The sequence below is a fragment of the Pimephales promelas genome, chromosome 10 (assembly GCF_988280905.1).
Source record: "Pimephales promelas chromosome 10, fPimPro1.hap1.1, whole genome shotgun sequence".
NCBI lineage: Eukaryota > Metazoa > Chordata > Actinopteri > Cypriniformes > Leuciscidae > Pimephales > Pimephales promelas.
The window spans coordinates 26,378,950-26,397,824 of NC_142778.1; the positions used below are offsets into that span (position 1 = coordinate 26,378,950).

Consider the following 18,875-nt stretch of genomic DNA (forward strand, 5'->3'; position numbering starts at 1 on the left):
ACAGTAAAAAAAAAGTCCTAGTCTTTGTGTTATTTACTTTTTTTAACTAATATTTTATTTAGTTTCTCTCGCTTGCATTGAAGGTTGCAGTCTTGTTTTATTCCTTTATTTACTAGTTCCAATTATTCATTTATAGAATTTATTTTAGTTTTCCTTTGCTATAGCTCCAGTTATATTAAGTTTCTAATTGTTCTTGTGGTGTTCTAGTTTTTGCCAGTCTAGTTTTATTTTTTTATTTTTGGTCTTATTTTTGTGTTGGTTTCTGTCTACTCCCCAAGATTCCCTGCCTGCTTGTTCCTTCTGCCTGGCCGTTAGACTGGTTCAGGGTCTGTGTGCTACAAGTGTTAGATCTCAACTTCATGGATAGCCCTGTCTACACCACAACCATCTGTCTACATGGCCTGGTCATCTGAAGGTAAAAGAGTAGCAATACTTGCAAGTACGTAGATGTGAATTAGAGAACTTGTACAATATTCGTACTTGTATGTGAACATTTACACTCACAGCTCCAATGTGAAAGCCTGTCAAATAAAAATCTGAAGTTGAATGTTGAAATTTGCACTCACAGATAATAGTCACAAACCTGTATTCTGAATTTGAGGCTGCAAAAAAAGTAATCTGTGTAAAATGCCATTCACATAAATAATAATAGTGACATTCATAAACATGTAATATTTGCATTACATTCACATTCGGCATAAAACATTTTGGCACTCCCAACTTACAGTATCAAATCCTGTCACTGAAAACTCAAATTTCGCTCCTTGACTTTTGCTATTGTTGTTGTAATTATATGAGGTGCAAAACTAACTTTTGCACTTGCAACTCAGTTGCGGCGAGAGAAAGTGAGGCGGGGTGTTCAAAGAAGCCATTTTATTGCTTAGCGCCTATAGCCATTAGCCAATGAAATGGGACTTCTATTGTACGAGATGATGTCACGTAACCCGCCTCTTTGTGGATGTTCTGAAATGCTTACATGGCTTAATGCATAACATGATATAAAAAGAAATAAATGATATTATCAAACTTGCCAGAGGTGGGAGACTTGACTCACATGACTTGACTCGAGTCGCAATTTTCTGGATTTACTTCGAGAATCGACTTGCCTCTAGACTTACTCCTTGTGACTTAGACTTGACTCGGACTTGTGCCTATTTACGTGAAATGACTTGTAGAAAGAAATAAAATTATTTTATTTATATAAGAATGAACTATACTATTTTCAATAAGTTTGCGAACACAAGCTACTCCTCTTTATACATGTGGGTAAACCGTTAGATGCTATCAGGAAACCGCTTGCCAAAAAAAAAGCAGATCCCTCTGCAGACAACATGAACACAGCAACATCAACACCAGCCCCAGCCCCAAGGATAATAAAGTTTGGGTTTAGAGATTACTGGTATGTGTACACAGCCAAGAAAAGAAGGGCGCAGCGAGAAGTGGTTGCGACTTGACTTGACCCTTACAACAGCAAGTACGAATATTAACTAGTACAAAAAGAACTAAGAACATATATCTGGGAATTTCATATTATTGTAAGTTTTTCAGACACAGTAGTCTATGCTAACAGTATGACTATATCTCATGTGGCTGAGAAGCTTACTATCACCATGGATAATATTACAGCTTGGTTGAAACACTCCTGCCTGCAGCTGAATACATCAAGCACAGTAGCAATGTTCTTCACCCACAAAAGTCCCCAAAAAAAAATTTGTGTTGAGTTGAGCCAAATATTTTTGTTTCAGGGGAAAGGCTGCAGATTGTGTCAGAATACAAATATCTGGGAGTTTCAATTGATTCTATGTTGTCATTTAAATCACATGTAAAATGGGTCTGCAATCGAATTAAATTTAGCCTTAGGAACTTTATAGACACATCCGACATCAAATGTCCACACAGGCTGCAAAAATGTACATGCACTCTATGATCTTCTCACATATCAATTACTGTTTACCCATTTGGTCACAAGCTCTTTGAAACCTCTGCAATCACTTTTTAAACGAACTGTTAAAATTCTAGATAAGAAACCATGTGTTTCTCAGTGTCCAATATTACTAAAATATAGATTACTCAGCTGGGAAAACCTGGTCAAACATTCAAATCCATGTCTTCGCTATAAAATTATACATGGTTTATCACCCCCTCCTCTCCACCAGTTTGTCAAAAGCTGATCACAGCAGAACCAGAGGCAGCGAGGGGAGATTGCATCATTCCCTTTAGGAAAAGTGTATTTGGTCAAACTGCTTTTTCTGTTCGACATACTACTGAGTGGAACCTCACCCACATAACCATCAGAAATCTAAACACATATTGGCCCTCATTTATCAAACGCGCGTACCCAAAATTTCCAGCGTACACCCAAAACCACAGTGACTTTGAGATTTATCAATATGGACGTTGGCGTACAATCCAATCCTCACATTGAGAGAGACGGCAGAATGCGCATCATGTTTATTTTCTTTATTTCACTAAAACACAACATTTTGTTTTTATTATGCGTGTACACAAATAAAAGAAGACATCTAACAGTTTTGAATGAAGTATAACATTTATCTGTAAGATCAAAATCAACGGAGTATTTTGAGTCTCTTTTGCAATGATAAGAAAAAAAGTGAGCTGGTATCGCCAGTGCGGCCGCCGACCCCAGGGGGTTAAAGCAGATGTTGAGGAAACTGATAGAGGTGGATGGGAAAGTTCCACCTCAATCTGGTATATCAGCCTGGGAAAGATGGGATCAGTGTCTGCCCTATGTTCTATTCTCCATTAGGGAAGTACCACAGAGCTTCAGGGGATTCTCACCGTTCAAACTTCTCTATCAAACTTCTCTTCTCAGTGGATGACTCAGTTGTGGCTATATGAAACTGGCTCAGGAGGCCCAAGAACAAATCTTCAACAGGGGGGGGGGGGGGGGGGGCAACTAAGAGAGTTTCAACCAGGAGAAAAGGGTCATGGTGTTGGTCCTCACCCATGAATGCAAGTTTCTTGCCAGATGGCATGGGCCGTATGAAGTGGTTGAAGGAGTGGGTCCATTTAACTATAAGGTAAAGCAACCCAGCTACAGTAGGACAGGGTTCTCCAGACCTATCATCTGAATTTACTTAAGAAGTGGTATGACCCAGAACAATGTCTACTCTCCACTCTGTCATCCCATGTACCCATGGAAGTGAAAAGGGAGCCCAAGGGAGCCCAACTGACCCCAAACCAGAAACAAGACCTCTGGGAGATGGTAAACCAACATTCCAGATACATTCTCTCTACTGCCAGGGGACCACAGTGGTGTACCATGACATAGTCACAAAGCCTGGGAGGAAGGTGAGACTGAAGCTCTATTGCACCCCAGAAGCCCGAAGAGAAGCATTCTGTGAAGTACTAAAGCAGATGTTATGTTTGAACATCATTGAGGAATCCAGCAGTGCATGGTCAAGCCTGATGGCAGTGTACGATGTTGTAATGATTTTAGAAAATTAAATGAAATCTCACACTTTGATGCTTATCCAATGCCATCCACCAACTGTGACATGTCCCCAAAGCAGGGAGAGGTTTCAGCTGCCACAAAACCACAATAGAGACGGGGGCAGTGTTCACAGAAACTGTCTTTTATTTCATCAAAAATATATAGTATGGCCAAAAGAGATCCAAATCGGAACTTAGGCTCTTCCCAGTTTGGGGTACTTGTGACAGCTGTGTTTCCAATGTCCGGTTGAACATTGGGCCTCCTTGAAGGGGGAAGACGGAACAAACAGAAAGCAAAGTAGGTAAAGCAGAGATTACAAGGTTAACTGTGTCCTTTCTTACTTTTCAGCCAGTCTCACTCAACGCATGATTTCCTTATGAGATTTACCACTTTCACCTGTGTTACGTGGAGATTTATGGGGAACATAATCGCGTGGATTTCTCTGATATCCACAGATGAATGACTCTTGCTCACACTGTTAAAAAAATCCGTAAAAATACTGTACAATGTACCATGTAAATTTGAAGGATTTTTCCGTATTTGTCTTTTACAGGTCTTTTACCCATATTTTGAATTAAGCGTTGCATTGTGGGAACCAGAACCTGGCTGGCAGCACGAAAAGTTTAAGACGCAACCGTCATTAAATTGCTTTTTAAAGTCAGATTTCGGGTGTGTGGAAGCCATTCTAACACTTCTGTGGTAAAACTTAAACTTGCGAATGAAAATTATGTTTTGCTAAATGTCAAATAAGCTGTATCGTTATTTAGTTGCCACTGGCATGTTAGGCAAATGAATGTCGGAGCCGTCATGTTGATCGTTTTATGCATATCGTGACACTTTGAAAGAAGTTCACACTCGTGGAGGTTCTCGATTGTTGTAGTGTCCTCTTTGTAATTGCTTTATTTACTTTTATTTGTTGGTGCTTATTTCTTGCTGAGTTGTGATAAAGAAGGTCAGTATCGTTAATGTAGCACTAAGAATGTAAGAATGTAAAACGGGACAGATTACAATGCAACCCCCCCCCCCCCCCCCCCAATTTCGAACTGTTAATGTTATTGTTAGTTACTTGTATTACTTTATCGCATTGTGTTCAATTTGGAGAGACTCGTCTCGGAGTCGCCAGCAGAGGGCACCCGGGAGTTGCACAGCACGAGAATAACGAGATGAAGCACGAAAGTGCAGAGAAATGTGCTCCCTGCGTGATCAATGCATTTTCTAGTGTTTTATACAGGTAAGCTGACAATAACCTTATACTGGTTAATGCATAACAGTATTTTATTCTAATAGAGCCGTAGTTCGTGCCTGAGACGTTAAGGAAAGTGAAGTTTTAACCGTGATTAAGAATAGTATGCGTGAAATGGCGGACGAGAGATGTTAACTAGTCAATTAGTAGAAAATTAGTACACTTAACGTGAGCAATACGGAGAAATAAAGGCATAAAAAGATATATACTCGACGTGAGTGCGGGACGAGGCATAATTAACCGAATAGATGTGAACACTGAATATGATGCGTCTAGTGACGAGTCTGGGTAACTTAGTTGGAGTTCACTTGACTGTTAGCCCTCGCATACTTGTTGTTCACCTCTTTCAGCATTGCTTTGTCAGCTATTACATGTAAAAGAAAATGAAGTTAATACTGTTAAATAAGAATCACAGTCAGATTGAGAGGTAAATATGTTATTAATTATTTTGTGAGTTCCCAGTGATAACACAGTAACGGTAACATAGTTCATAATGTTGTCAGTTCATTAGCATATTTCATGGGAGAGTAAAAGCAGATTAAAGACAAATGAAACAGTGATATGAAAGAGTATTAGAAATTATGTGCAGTTATCAATGCTATGTATCTATTCTAATTCAAAATGCTATACATGTTTGTTTGAGTTTAAATGGATGACTGATAGAGTTTATGGTACTTAAATTATGTTATTTTTCAGACCTTTTCCTTTTTTGTCGTTTAATAGCGGGCACACACATATTTAGACCTATGTTAATGTGTTTGTGTATAGAACATGTATTTCTTGAGAATTGAGTATTGTATGAAGAGTAATGTGTCTAGTGTGACGTATCAGCCTAGACATCAGACATGTGATTGGTTAGGACAATTTGTGAAGGTATCACAGGATAAGAGCGTAGAAGTAGCACGAGATGAAGCGCGAAAGTGCAGAGAAATGTGCTTCTTGTGTTTTATACAGATAAATAAATGTGTAGCACCCGGAAGTGACATCGCCTCACTCCTAAAAGTGTAACATTAACATTAGTGTTTTTAGAGCAATTTAATGTACAGAATTTTCCGTTTTAGAGTAGTTGGAACTGTCCATCATTTAACAGAAAATGTCCTGGTAATTTTCTGCCAGTACATTATCTGTTTTTTTTTTTTGTTTTGTTTTTTACGGAACTATTTTTTACAGTGGCAACTCTCTTGATGGATTTTCTTATTCACTGCTATGCTTTACATCTGTTCTTGAGATGTCCTGATAATTGCTTGTTTATAGGTGGGTTGACCTGACATAATATGATCTAGCCTGAGTTATGGTACATTTGTCCTTTACTTTCAAATCGTTTTTCCCATTTATATACAGTTACGTGAGAGAAAAGGCAGTTTTTTTGGTCATCTGTGAAACAATTGATGTTTATATTAACTTCCTTTCATAGACACAGAAATGTTGCCAAGGGAACCATCCTTCAGCATGATGTCTATATTACCTACAGTAACTATACTATAGTGCATGTGTCATATCACAGGATATTAGCTACTTTGATAAGGTGTTAGAACGTGTGTACTATACAATAATGCAATGCTGTTTGAGTTTCTTAAAGCGTTCAGTGTCTAGATTCAGATGGCAGTGGTGATAATATGTGGGCAGGCGATATTTTACCACTAATTGCAAACCATCAACTAATGGGGTCACAGGGTCATGCTGTACTTTAGCTCTTCACTTGAGATACCATTACACGTATCATTACACACTTACGCACATGACAGACAAGCTGTAGCTCTGTGGGATTTTTCCTCAGATGGTTAGATAATCGATAATCAATCGTCAGTGAAAAAAAGTTTTTCTAATATCTGCTTTCAAGTTTACTCAGCCTGGAGCACTTTTACAAAATCAATGATAATATAAATATTTTAATATCATTCTAATATGTACTGGGATAATCCCCTGCTAGCTGTGCATTAAGCTATTTTAATGGACGACGTGGAGGCAAGTAATGCAGCGATTCAGTAGCACCGAAGTTAATTTATAGTAATAATATAATAAACTTTATTTTATATAGTGCCTTTATAAGTAGTATCTCAAAGCACTTTACATAAAAAATAATGGAATTAGGAAGATACACAACTGTCTTGGCAGTAAAAACTAAACAAGCAATAAAATAGAAGGCCAATATAATAACAATCAGAATCAAGTATTCAGCCAAACCATGGTATAAATGTTTATGAAAGTGTGTATGTTGTTGGTGTGTGTGTGTGTGTGTATATATATATATATATATATAGGGGTGTAACGATACACAAAACTGATGGTTCGGTTTTGACGTCTCTGTTCGGTTCGGTTTAGAAAGGCAAAGCTAAAATGGCTTTTTTTTTTTGTTTGTTTGTTTAAACAGTGGTTTAATGAAAAAATGGTCTTTGTCTTTCAATTACAATTAAACATTTCACAAGGATTAAAAAAAATCTGCTAATGCTGTAAACTATATTGGGAGCCACACATTACTAAAACATTAAAGGTTGTAGACTTTTTACCTAAATTCAGATGCTATTTATTTTTTAGATATAATAATCAACACACAACACATTGTATGAAAACATGTAAACTGAACATAAGGCAGGTTTTGCATTAACTTACCGTGTTCGGTACGCAATGACATCGCGATTCGAATCGTGAGTTCAGTATCGCTGTTTTTCGGTTCGATTCGAAAATCGTTACACCCCTAATATATATATATATATATATATATATATATATAGCGATTAAAACTGCATTGTCATCAGGGCATAACCTGGGGATCCTTTTAATAAGTTACAATTGTGTGCTTTCATTACAGTAAGTACAATTGTACCAAGAGTACAAAATTGCCCCTTAAATGGTACAACCTTATAAGTTACAATTTATACCTCTCATTAAAGGTACAATAGGAATACCCTACCACCCCAGTGTCAGCCACTTGTATTCTAAGAGGTGCTTTGACCATATATATACACACACACACACACACACACTATATGGTACGGTAGCTTGCTTTGAAACAATTAACAGTTTATTAGACATGTCATGCTTTTACTCCCCTTGCATTTTTTTTTCTTTCTTTCATTCTTTTCTGAGTAGAGTCAGACTGTCAGCGCACACAGACTTGCAGACAAACTGCAGCACCAACAGTAGTCATCAGAGTGACTCACTCACTGCCACCCATACTGTGCACCACTCCTGCAGTTCCAAATGATTATGAGAGCTGCTGCACTCGGTCACCGTGATTTTGCCAAGTAAGACATGGTCCTGGATCAACATTTCTGTCCCAAAATGTAGTCTTTACCCAATTCCTACCCCTAAACCTAACCCTACCCATAACTTTCCCCTAAAATCAGAGGGTAATGAAACGTGAATAACACTGACGTTTAAGTACTTCACCCTGTTTCTAAAGGCCAATTTATACTTCTGCATAGGGTACGCGCAGTAGGTACGGCATACCATACGCACAGACGCGTTGCATACCGCATACCCATAGTCTAAACTTGACAAACAGTAAACTTGTACCTCAAATCTGATTGGTTGATTGGAAAGTTGATCCAGGATCAACAAAGATGTTGATCCAGAAATGTGGTACTTGGTGAAATCATGTTCACTGGCTGCACTCGTGAACTTCCCTGAATGACTTCCTATGAATGCCCCTGGGTTCCTTTACCCGAGCAATTAGCCCTCAATCTGATTGAGGGCAGTCTCCATCTCCATCTCCAACCTGAATCACTATGCTACACCATATTTAAATCAATAATAGTTTCTCTCCTACGATTACAACTTTTTCTCATTACTGGCGATTCAAATGAAACAATCACTAATCGGGCTGTTTGGCAGTGGAGCTATTTTCTGCTCACAGGTAATTATGAGTCATTTTAAATTACCACTGTAAGTTTACGATTAGCACAGACCTTTACCGTACATTCATCCATTTAATAATGGGGAAAAATCGATATAGGTTTTTAGCATAATGGTGAGCCATAGCTATATTACTATGACTGATACAGATCATAACTGTCATTGTTTTCTCATCCATGTTATAGGCAGACCGGGGTACAATATCCAAATGGGGAATTGCTAAAAAGTCATGGGAAAGCTTTGGAAATGGAGCGTAACTATGGTTCAGTGACATTTTTGTGATTAAAACAGAGGAAAATCACTTTGGCCATTATTCTTGCTTTTGAAGGGACCGTTCTCCCAAAATGTAATGTTCTGTCAATATTTGAAGAGTTCAGATGCAAAAGCCTCTAAATGCCATTTGAAATTTTCTTCTTTAATGATGATTTTTATCAAACTTGAATATTTAAGTTCAGTAATTTCACTTAAATAACAATTAATGGGTAATTATCATTGCCATTTAAGTGAAATCTCTGAACTTAAATATACAAGCTTGATAAAAATGATCATTCTAGAAGAAAATTTCAAATGGCACTTAGAGGCTTTTGCATCTGAACTCTTCATTTACTCACCCACATATTGTTCTAGAATGAAGATGTTTTGCAGATTTTATCCATTGCTCTTTTCCGAAAACTAATTGGGTCAGGGGCTGTCAAGTAGTATAAAAAATGACCTTAGTGTGCTATAATCTATATGAAAGAATATAGCATTATTTATTTAGTTGATTTTTTTTCTAACTACATTTTGAACTAACATCTTTTTAGGGTAAGAACGACATCTCTTAACCTACCACGAAGATTGTTCAAACAGCAGAGAAGTCATATTGAGTCACACTGGTGTTTCCCAGCTCAGTAATGACCCATGACCAGTGTCCTCCCTCGTATCACAAAAAAAGTGATTTCAGGAACAACACCAAGCACTCTATTTCCAGTCTGTTCCCATGCCTACTGTATATAAAGACACAAACAGCAGTGCTGGAGGGATCTTATGAAACCCCGTCCATCCATCCATCCGTCCATCCGTTAAAATTATAATGTGCATTTCAGTTTCAGTTCCCTTTAGGTTACACTTTATTTCGATTGTCACTTTAGACATTCTACTAACTATTAGTAACTTTTCAACTACATGACAACTAACTCTCATTAGAGTATTAGTATATTATAGTAGACTGTAAGGTTATGGTTAGGTGTTAGGCTTTGGGTTAGGAGAATAAGTTTACTTGTCGCCAAGTTACTTATAGTCAGTTCAATGTCTGTTGGGGGACCAACAAAATAAAGTGTTAGCAGATATTAAGCTGACAGTCTACTAATACTATAATGACAGTTAGTTGACATGTAGTTGAAAAGTTACTCATTTGTAGTAGAATGTCTAAAGTGGACTATTGAAATAAAGTGTTACCCATTTTAGTTCTACTTTCTACCATTTCATTTTGAAAATTTCATTTCTGTTTTACCTAATGAACGTTTAGGAGCAGCTGTGTGTTTATTGTTCTGGCGATCTGTGTATTGTCTCCATGAATAGATGAATCCAATGTCCTTGAAACTCCTTGCATTTGCCTGCATTGAAGGCATGCTCATGCTATGGCCAAAAGCCTCTAGGAAATGCAAATGTAGCTCTAAGGCTAATAATTATTTATATCTCCACTTGCTGAGCTCTATCTCCTCCTATTAATCACTGCTTCTCTGTCACCTCTACCATGTTTGTTCCTTAATGTCCTCTCATTTCAAATCCATTTCTTTGGTAACTGGCTGCCTGAATGTGTCCTTCCTATAATGCTATACATGGTCTCCCCCAGGGTATAGGCCCCCTTTGTTAGACATGACTCTCATTCCATGGCAAAGGACATCAAGGGCATCCTGGTCTTTCTCCTGGCCTGCTCCAATCACCTCCCCCCTGTTGATTATTATTACCCATCCCTTGGGCTGTAATCCCACATAGACTTATTTAACAGGGTCAAAACCATTACAGTGCATGAATGGGACCCTTGTCAACGTTGAAGGAGACTGAGCAGCTTGTGATGGTATAGCTTCTTTAAGTTGGTAGTTTAGGATGAAGATATAAAGTTAACAGATGTATCATTTTCATATGGCTCTGCTTGTTCATGTATATTTAGTTATTTATTTTTATCTAGTGAAGTGATTTATCTTTCATTCTCTGTCTCCATAGCATTGATATTTACTGCTTCTCATGTTGTCATCTCAAAAAGAAATTCACATTACATGGTATAGAATTCACCAATTAAAGTCACTGTAAAGTCAAAATTAAGTATGTGTTCTGAGTGTCACACCACAGAAAAATGTGTCATTAGCCACCCAGCCAAATTTGAATGAAAAAAAGCTGTCAAGTACATAAAATAAGCTATCAAAATCTTGAAAAAATGAGCAGTTATCTCTGTTCTCAAATTCTGGGGGCGTGTCCGCTGGCTGCGCTGAAACCACGCCCACTCGCGGGAAAGCTGTCAACGGTGATATTAGCTGATACTGCTTTCGGGACGGGAGGATAAACGCTTAGGCTGGAGGTAGTCGTTTCGGCCCAATTCACCAGTAACAGCGCATTATCAGTGAATCCCAGTTGTCTCTGAGGAAAGTTTATAAAACGATCCCGTGTAAAATGATCAGTACAGAGGCGGGTGTTAGCGGTGATCCTCAGCTCTTCATCAATGTTGGCTCTACACAAAATTAATCACATTAAATACAGACACCGATCTGTTTTGTGCATGATCGCATCCAGGTAGTAGCCTAAGCATTTCTGTGTCGAAGGCTTAGTTAGCTAGCAAACTGTAAGCTGTAGTAACTAATAATACTGAGAGTAACTCGCGAATGTGCTCCGCAGTGTGTCATCAAGTAGGGGCGTGTCCACAAGCTCATGGGCTCCAGTGTGTCATCGAGCCCTGTTTTAGCCCCGCCCAAAAAATTTGTAAAATGGTAATGGTGAAAAACTGTTTAACGGTCTAACTCCGCATTTCAGTAATTCGCAGTTCACAGTCTTTGTAATATGTTTTAGCAATACATTTGCAACAATTATAATGTGTGTAGAATTTCCTTTACAAGGACTAAGTTTCAACAGGGCTCTTGTATGATCTGTATCTCTGACTTAAGGCAAGATTTTGTAGTCTCCAAAACAAAATATGCATCATTAAGCAGAAACTGATTAAAAGAGTAAAAAAAAAAGCTCTGTATAGTCAGAATCTCTAAACTGGCCAGCAGTCAAAGCCCTTTACTCATTGCGAACAAGTTCGTTCAATATAGTAATGAGAGGAAAATGCAATCATGAGAGACCAAGACTGATTCTGCAAAGTTGGTTTTCATTTAATTCCAACAAATCCAACTCTAGCAGGCATAGCAGAATCACTAGCTGAAAATATGCATTTGGGGATATGTCTGTTTCAAAACACTGGATAGCGAAAGGGTCTTCACTTCGTTTTGACAGAAATATAAACCCATGAGCATCGGCTTTTTTTTTTTTTTTTGATATAAATTCACCCTTCTTATACTCTTTTTGGCAGAAGGGCAAAACTACTTTCTTTCCTTTGACAGCCTGTGTATTCTGATTGGCGCTGACGGCAAACTGCCATTGAGATTAATGTGAATGCTGCCAACTGATAGCTTTTAACAGGTATTGTAGACATCCTCTAGGTCAGGCAGGTGGGAAGAGTTTAAGAAGGTGATAATCTTGCCAAGATTAAACAAAACTTGAACCCCTTTTGCCCTACAGACAATGGAGCACATCCTAGCAGATTTCAGAGAACTTGCATTTTTTTGCAGCCCAATACATGTGTCACAAGATGAGGATGAAGACAAAGGTACACAGGATCCAATACGAAGTGGTTATAATAATCCCGTAAAACAAAGGTTAACACACACATGCAAACATCAACAACTGAGGGTGTATGGGGAGGAACTTAAATACATGATGGTGATAAACTGAATGATGAGCAGCTGTGACGATTAGCGTCTATGGTGACTGATGAGAGGTGGGATAATTAACCAAAAGAACACATGTGATGAATGAAAACTAACTGAAAGTCCATGAAAGTGTAACTAAATATGAATTAATCCAGATAACTGTGACATCATGAAACATTTACTGGGTGGTTGATGCTATTTTGTTACTGACTCACTTTGAAGATTATTCTTTTAAGTCCAATCCTCTGCTGATGGTGACTTCGAATGGATGAAATGTTTAGTGGTTTGTTCCCTCTTCCTTCTTTCTCCCCCATTTTATTTTAAATAATGAATGTCTTGTGTAAGAGAATCTGAGCTTGGGAAAGACTGAGATCACTGAAAGGGATCCTGAGCATTGTGGGTTCAGTTTCAGTGCAGTTTTAAACACTGGTCGGCAAAGGAAAATGAGTGTTCGGTACATAATCTGTATGTGCAGACTTTGGAGAGTGAAGTTATTTTATAATATCACCCTCTCCCCTAATATTGAGACAAAATCTTCTACAGTATATGAATTACATCTATGAATTATTTAATTGTGTACATATACTACTGTTTAAGAAAATTGCGGCTAGTAAGTGTCTTACTGCATATTACATGATTATATGATTTTTTTTAAAAAAATACATTTTATATTTTTTTTATTCCTGTGATGGAAAAGCTGAATTTTCAGCATCATTACTCCAGTCTTTGGTGTCACATGTCTTATCTAAAAAAGTGTCTTGTATAATATATATATTTATAAAAATAAAATTAAGAATGTTTTATGATGGATAGAAATTTTAAAAGAAAAGCATTTATTTAAAAATAAATATTTAGTATCATCATAAACAGCCTCTTTTGATTAATTTAGTGCATCATTGCTTAATAAAAGTCTGCATTTCTTTAAAAAACAAACAAAAAAAATCTTACTGGCCCCAAAAATTTGAATAGGAGTGTACACATAATATGCACATCACATCTATCATATCTCCTTCCCTCACAGGCAGTGCAATGGCACCACAGTGGATTTGTTAAAAATGTTCTGTCGGGAAGCTACAGAGTTATTTAGTACTTTGTAATGACAGACAGAGAAGTGAGACTTTAGCAATAGCAAGCTTTTTAATAAATGGGAAGAGATGAGGAATAAGCACTTTCCTCACTTCTTGAAATTTATCATGGGATGGGCGGCTTCTCTTTTTTTCCACTTCCTCTCACCTGTCCATGACCCTCTTCACAGTGCAGCGTGAACACTGAAAACACATTAAACAAACCCAGTGATTTATCACTGACCTATGGTGACACTCAGGCTCTCCCGCACCTAAGGGGAGATTGATGGAACACCAACATAAAGCCTTTGAAGTTGTGACCTTTCAGTGTCCTTTCTCTGATTTCCCCTTTTTCTTTAGTTTTTATTAGTAGTGGAATATGAAAAAGCATTTGGATCCTCCATTTGAATAGTGCTGTGGTTGTTGTTGGTAACTCCTGTAAGATCCCAGGTGTCCATGCCTGGGATAGGGGGTCCATGCCTGTGATATAAGGGGGTGATGCTGCAGTGGATAATACACATGCCTTTGGTGTGAGCGACCAGGTTCGAATCCACTGTGAGACGCCAATGTGTCCTGAGCAAGACACTTAACCCCTAGTTGCTGCAGAGGTGCGCGACCTCTGACATATATAGCAATTAAAAGTCGCTTTAAAAGCGTCAGCTAAATGCATAAATGTAAATGTAAAATAATCTGTGTCCAAAAGGTGGGCACTTATAACCAAAGTAACTGTATATTCTAAATACTCCTAAGTATATTGTATTCCGTTTTAAACATGTAGAATCCTAATGCGCGTTTATAAATGCAGTACATAATGTATGTAGATATAATGTTCAGTCAGACAGTCATTATCACTAATAAACTTGTATCTTGTATCATGCCGAAGGGGTTTATTTTGTGCAAATGATTGTCTTGGGTGGACATTAAATTAAGGGTTCAATTGCCATTTTTCAAATGATAAATAAATGCAGATTAATCATTGATGTAGGCTGAAATTATAGTTTGTTTTAATAAAAGAGGAGGTGGAGTAATTCAAACGTCATGCATTCATGAGAGCTGTGTAATAATACATTTCAATAAGTTCTTGCTATATTTAAATGTAAGATTTTTTTTTTTTTGTCACAGAACAGAATGAATAGGTATCACTTGTTGCAGGTAGTGAAGAGAAGTGGCTGGTGGGCTGAAGACGATGATAGAGACGAGACGAGATGGTTCTCCACTGAAATCTCAAAAACGCTCCACCGTCGCATTCCGGTGTACAGGGTAAAAATCATGTAAAAACGCAAAAGTCTGCTAGACAGTGAAGGTTTGGACTTGGTGTTGTTGTGTAGTAGTGCTCCACATTGCCAGGCTAGCCGCCTGGAGTGCATACTACATTGAATTTCACGCACTTTTGCGTTACCATATGCACATGGATTTCCCACCCAAAACGCTTGTCTAAACGCAGAATAAAAAGTGATTACGCAACGCCACTTTTGCGTTTTCTCTTCAGAATCGTTTCCGTGTAAACATAGCCCAAGATAAGTGTTTGGTGCTGGCTTTTAGGAACTGATGAGGCTGATGACAGACAGGTGTGGTGATTGTTGAGTGTGAACAGATGGTAGCTAGAGAGGATGATGGGAAATGTGTGTTGAGGTGACTGGTCTGCTAAATGAGGTTTGTGACATTTTTATTGTATTGTTAACATGGCAAATATATACACTCCAAAAAAATGAGTTGTTTCAACCCACATTTGGGTCAAATATGGTCCAACCCAAATGTTGGGTTACAAATGCAATTAAAAAATTTACAGTTGAAAGTGAAAGTTGAAGTTGGGTTAAAATTCGAAATTACATTTTTAACCCAACATTTGAGTTTATCCAGATTTTACCCAAATTTGGGTTCAAACAACCCAGCATTTTTTAGAGTGTGTAGTAAGACAAGTTTATTAATCAACGTTTATTTTTTTTGTATTAATTCAATAATACAATAAAATATTTAGCAATACTAGAGTAGCCTATATGTATAGAACCTTTTTTCTTTATATTTGTTGGTTATACTTTTTTGTTTTGAGAATACCAATGAGGGGATTAATTTGAGACCAGAAGGATAAAAAGAAGAAAATGAGCTTTTGAAAATGAGATATCTCATTAAAAGCTTTCCCCCCCTCTCTCTCTCTCTCTCTCACTCTCTCTCTCTCTCTCTCTCTCTCTCTCTCTCTCTCTCTCTCTCTCTCTCTCTCTCTCTCTTTCTTATTTTCTCTCCATTTTCTCTCACACCACCAATATTGTCCTTTTTGGATCCCAACATGACAACAGCTGGCTATTATGTGCTTTCTGACCAACCATATGTGTCTTTGTTTACACCCTTCAATATCTAGGCAAATATTCACTTCACCATATGTGTTGAACTCAGTTCTGTCCACTATGCATTAGTCTTCCTGTCGTGATGTCAGAATGGGCCAGCTTTACATTTGATGGTGGTAATTGTGTTGAGAGTGGAGGCGAATGCACTGTAACCATATCAGCAATAGATTAGAAAAAGCTTTCCAGTTCTGCCCTTTGAGACTCAGAGCAGTGGATTTAAGTTATTTCCCATTTACAGAGATTACTTCATGCTTCCCCACAGAACAATTTTCATCCATAGAAACACAAAGACTCCAGTAAAAGCAAATCACAACAAGAAGGACTCTGTCATCAGCATCTTTGGTTGTGATGTACCAAAGTAACAGGTAATGATCACATCTGATTGGAAAGAAATATTTATTTGCTCTTACATTAACTTGAATTTTCTGTACAGTACTTGCATTGGCTATGCATTCAAGTATACCATGTGATTAATGGTAGCAGGAGACCATTCTTCACTTGGTCATTGTTAGTTCTGATTTCAGAACGGTACACTGTAGATTAGAATAAAAAACAATGGGTTTCATTGGACCATAATTTCAAAGCAGACAAGAGTGAGAACCATTGATGTAAAGTTTTGTCAAATACTGTGGATAAGAAATTTAGCTCTCAGTTTAAGCGAAGACTTTAGTTACTACCATATCATTCACCCAGCTGAGCTGATATTCCTTCATTTACTTTTAAAGCTCTATCAATAGTGGTTCTTTCAGACCTCTATTATTTTTCAACCATTTATTTAGACCCACTTTGATGTTCAAAATTTAGTATTCAGCTTTCTATTTCCCATTTTACTCAGTAATACACAACATGATTGAAAAAGGAATGATTACAGTTCACAAATTGTGAAGGCAAGAAGGGATGGAAGTTAAATTTAGCCTGTTTCTTACTCAAAGCTATTATTTGACTTCAGTATGTCTTGAGGACTTGCAATATAGCATGTAAGTCTTTTGAGTCCGTTTTTATGGTTTATTTAGAGCTTGACAGCACACGTCTTCATCCACTTTCATAACTTCAAATGACCGGGATATTATTCAGAAAGTCTTGCTTCCACTGAGGAAAGAAAGATGATAGGAACTTGGTTGAGCATGAGTAAATAATGACAGAATTTTCTTGTTTGGATAAACTACTCCTTTACTCGTGTGTGTGTGTGCGTGTGTGTGTTTTAAGAGAGATTGAAAGCAAAGGAAGCATGTGTGTGTGTGTTTTAAGTGAGATTAAAAGCAAAGGAAGCATGAACAACCCACAATGAAAGGAGAAAAGTGACGCTGGCCAATTCTTACCTGTATTTGATTAAGATGGTGTGGTGTGGTGGTGTGTTTTTGTGTGCCTGCATTTAATCTGGCTGCTACACTCCAAACATACCTGAAATACAAGGCAATAGCATTTATTGTAATCCTAACCACTTTCACAATACATCTATGACATCAGCTAATTATATTTTAGGTGCTTTGAAATGTTTACCAAAGATATCTTTACACTCACAATATTTAGAGACTTTCATTAATTCTGTATACAGTATAGGCTGAAAGAGAATCACGAAATTATAAATTTTGGAATTAGTATCAATCAGTGAATCTTCATCCACAGACATGGTGGATGCTGGCTACATTTCATTCCATCCTGATAACCTTCATGCTCTGCTTGGTATTTCTGATTATTATATATACAGTGTATGTATTATTGTATGTACTTAACATTGAAGCATTAGGTTATTACTCAATACTAGATTTTCTACATTTTTAATGCATTTTTCCATGTTTTTTTTTTCTGTGGTCAAATTAAAACAGAACAATACCTGACACGTTTCAAGTCATTACATGGTAAAACATGGATAAAGCTTGAGTTTATTTGGTGTTGATTTGGTTTCTGTGACCGCAAAGAGCTTGGATTATGTTCATACAGTATTTGTTGTCATAGATGTATTTTGGAGTGTGTATGGCAGGATTCCTTACATTTCAAGCATGAGGCAGCTGCTCTATATTCAACAAGCAGGGCTGAGTGCACTGATCCTTTCCCTCCATATTATTAGACCGGCCATTCCTGTTCCCTCCTGTTTGATCACTGAGGGCTGCACTGTACACTGCTGTCACAAGAGAACATGACTCAGCCAATGGCACATGTTTTTAAAATGAGGTCTGAAGCTTTGTCATGTACTTTAGAGGTCATTAATTAGCCTTGTTCTGTTTGTCTTGAACTTTTCTCCTTAGGCTATGGCAGTTCTATACCATTCAACATGGACTGTGTATTGATGACAAAGGAATACAAAAGCTATCATTTCAAAGGCTATCGAGATTGCAGTATATGTGTGATGTATGTGTTTGGATATTTCACAAAAGGTCTAGAGCATTATTTTTTTTAATAGGGTCAGAGGCAGTTGAGCTCTATAAAGTGTTCTGAAATATTTTTTTTTGTTTTTTTGTGAGAAACAGACATTTCAGCAGCATTTGTCATTTTAATAGCTTTTTTAAAAATGTTCTTGTTTGATTTTTAGTTTCCGTAATTTTAGTATTGTAAACTCATGTATTTTAGTTAGATGGCTGTTATGGGTATTCGGGGTTTGATGTCTGTTTTGGGTGGGTTTTGCACTTTTTTTTGTTCGGTTTCCTGCTTTTGAATTTGGTTCCCTTGTTCTTTCATTGAGTGATTATGATCTGCACCTGTTTTAATGAGATGAAAACCCGAATCAGGATCAGGCAGTAATCCTTCGAGTAACGCTGTAGTCTAGAGCGATGGAACAGAAACTGGAGCGCAGGAGAAAACGGTGAGTTGTCCGAAGCAACCTCCAACAACCATTTGACAAAAACAAGATGAAGTGACAAACAATATATAGGGCAACCTCATTCACAACAGCTCAGTGTTGTAGTCGAGACCACCTCACTCGAGTCCGAGTCGACACCGAGACCAGAGAGAGTCGAGTCCGAGTTAAGACCGAGT

The 18,875-nt window shown here is 37.6% G+C and overlaps 1 protein-coding gene across 2 annotated transcripts in view; it reads left to right on the forward strand.

Moving 5' to 3' along the window:
* The first annotated feature begins 282 nt into the window (after positions 1-282).
* The window catches only part of kcng4a (potassium voltage-gated channel, subfamily G, member 4a), a 53,058-nt gene continuing 34,465 nt past the window's right edge, over positions 283-18,875 (forward strand). The window contains exon 1 of one of the 2 annotated variants that reach the window (XM_039650496.2): positions 283-415. The gene's annotated coding sequence lies outside the window, so the exon portion shown is untranslated. Of the gene's footprint in view, positions 416-4,581; positions 4,686-18,875 lie in introns of those variants that run through there. The other variant, XM_039650498.2, reaches the window with a different exon arrangement.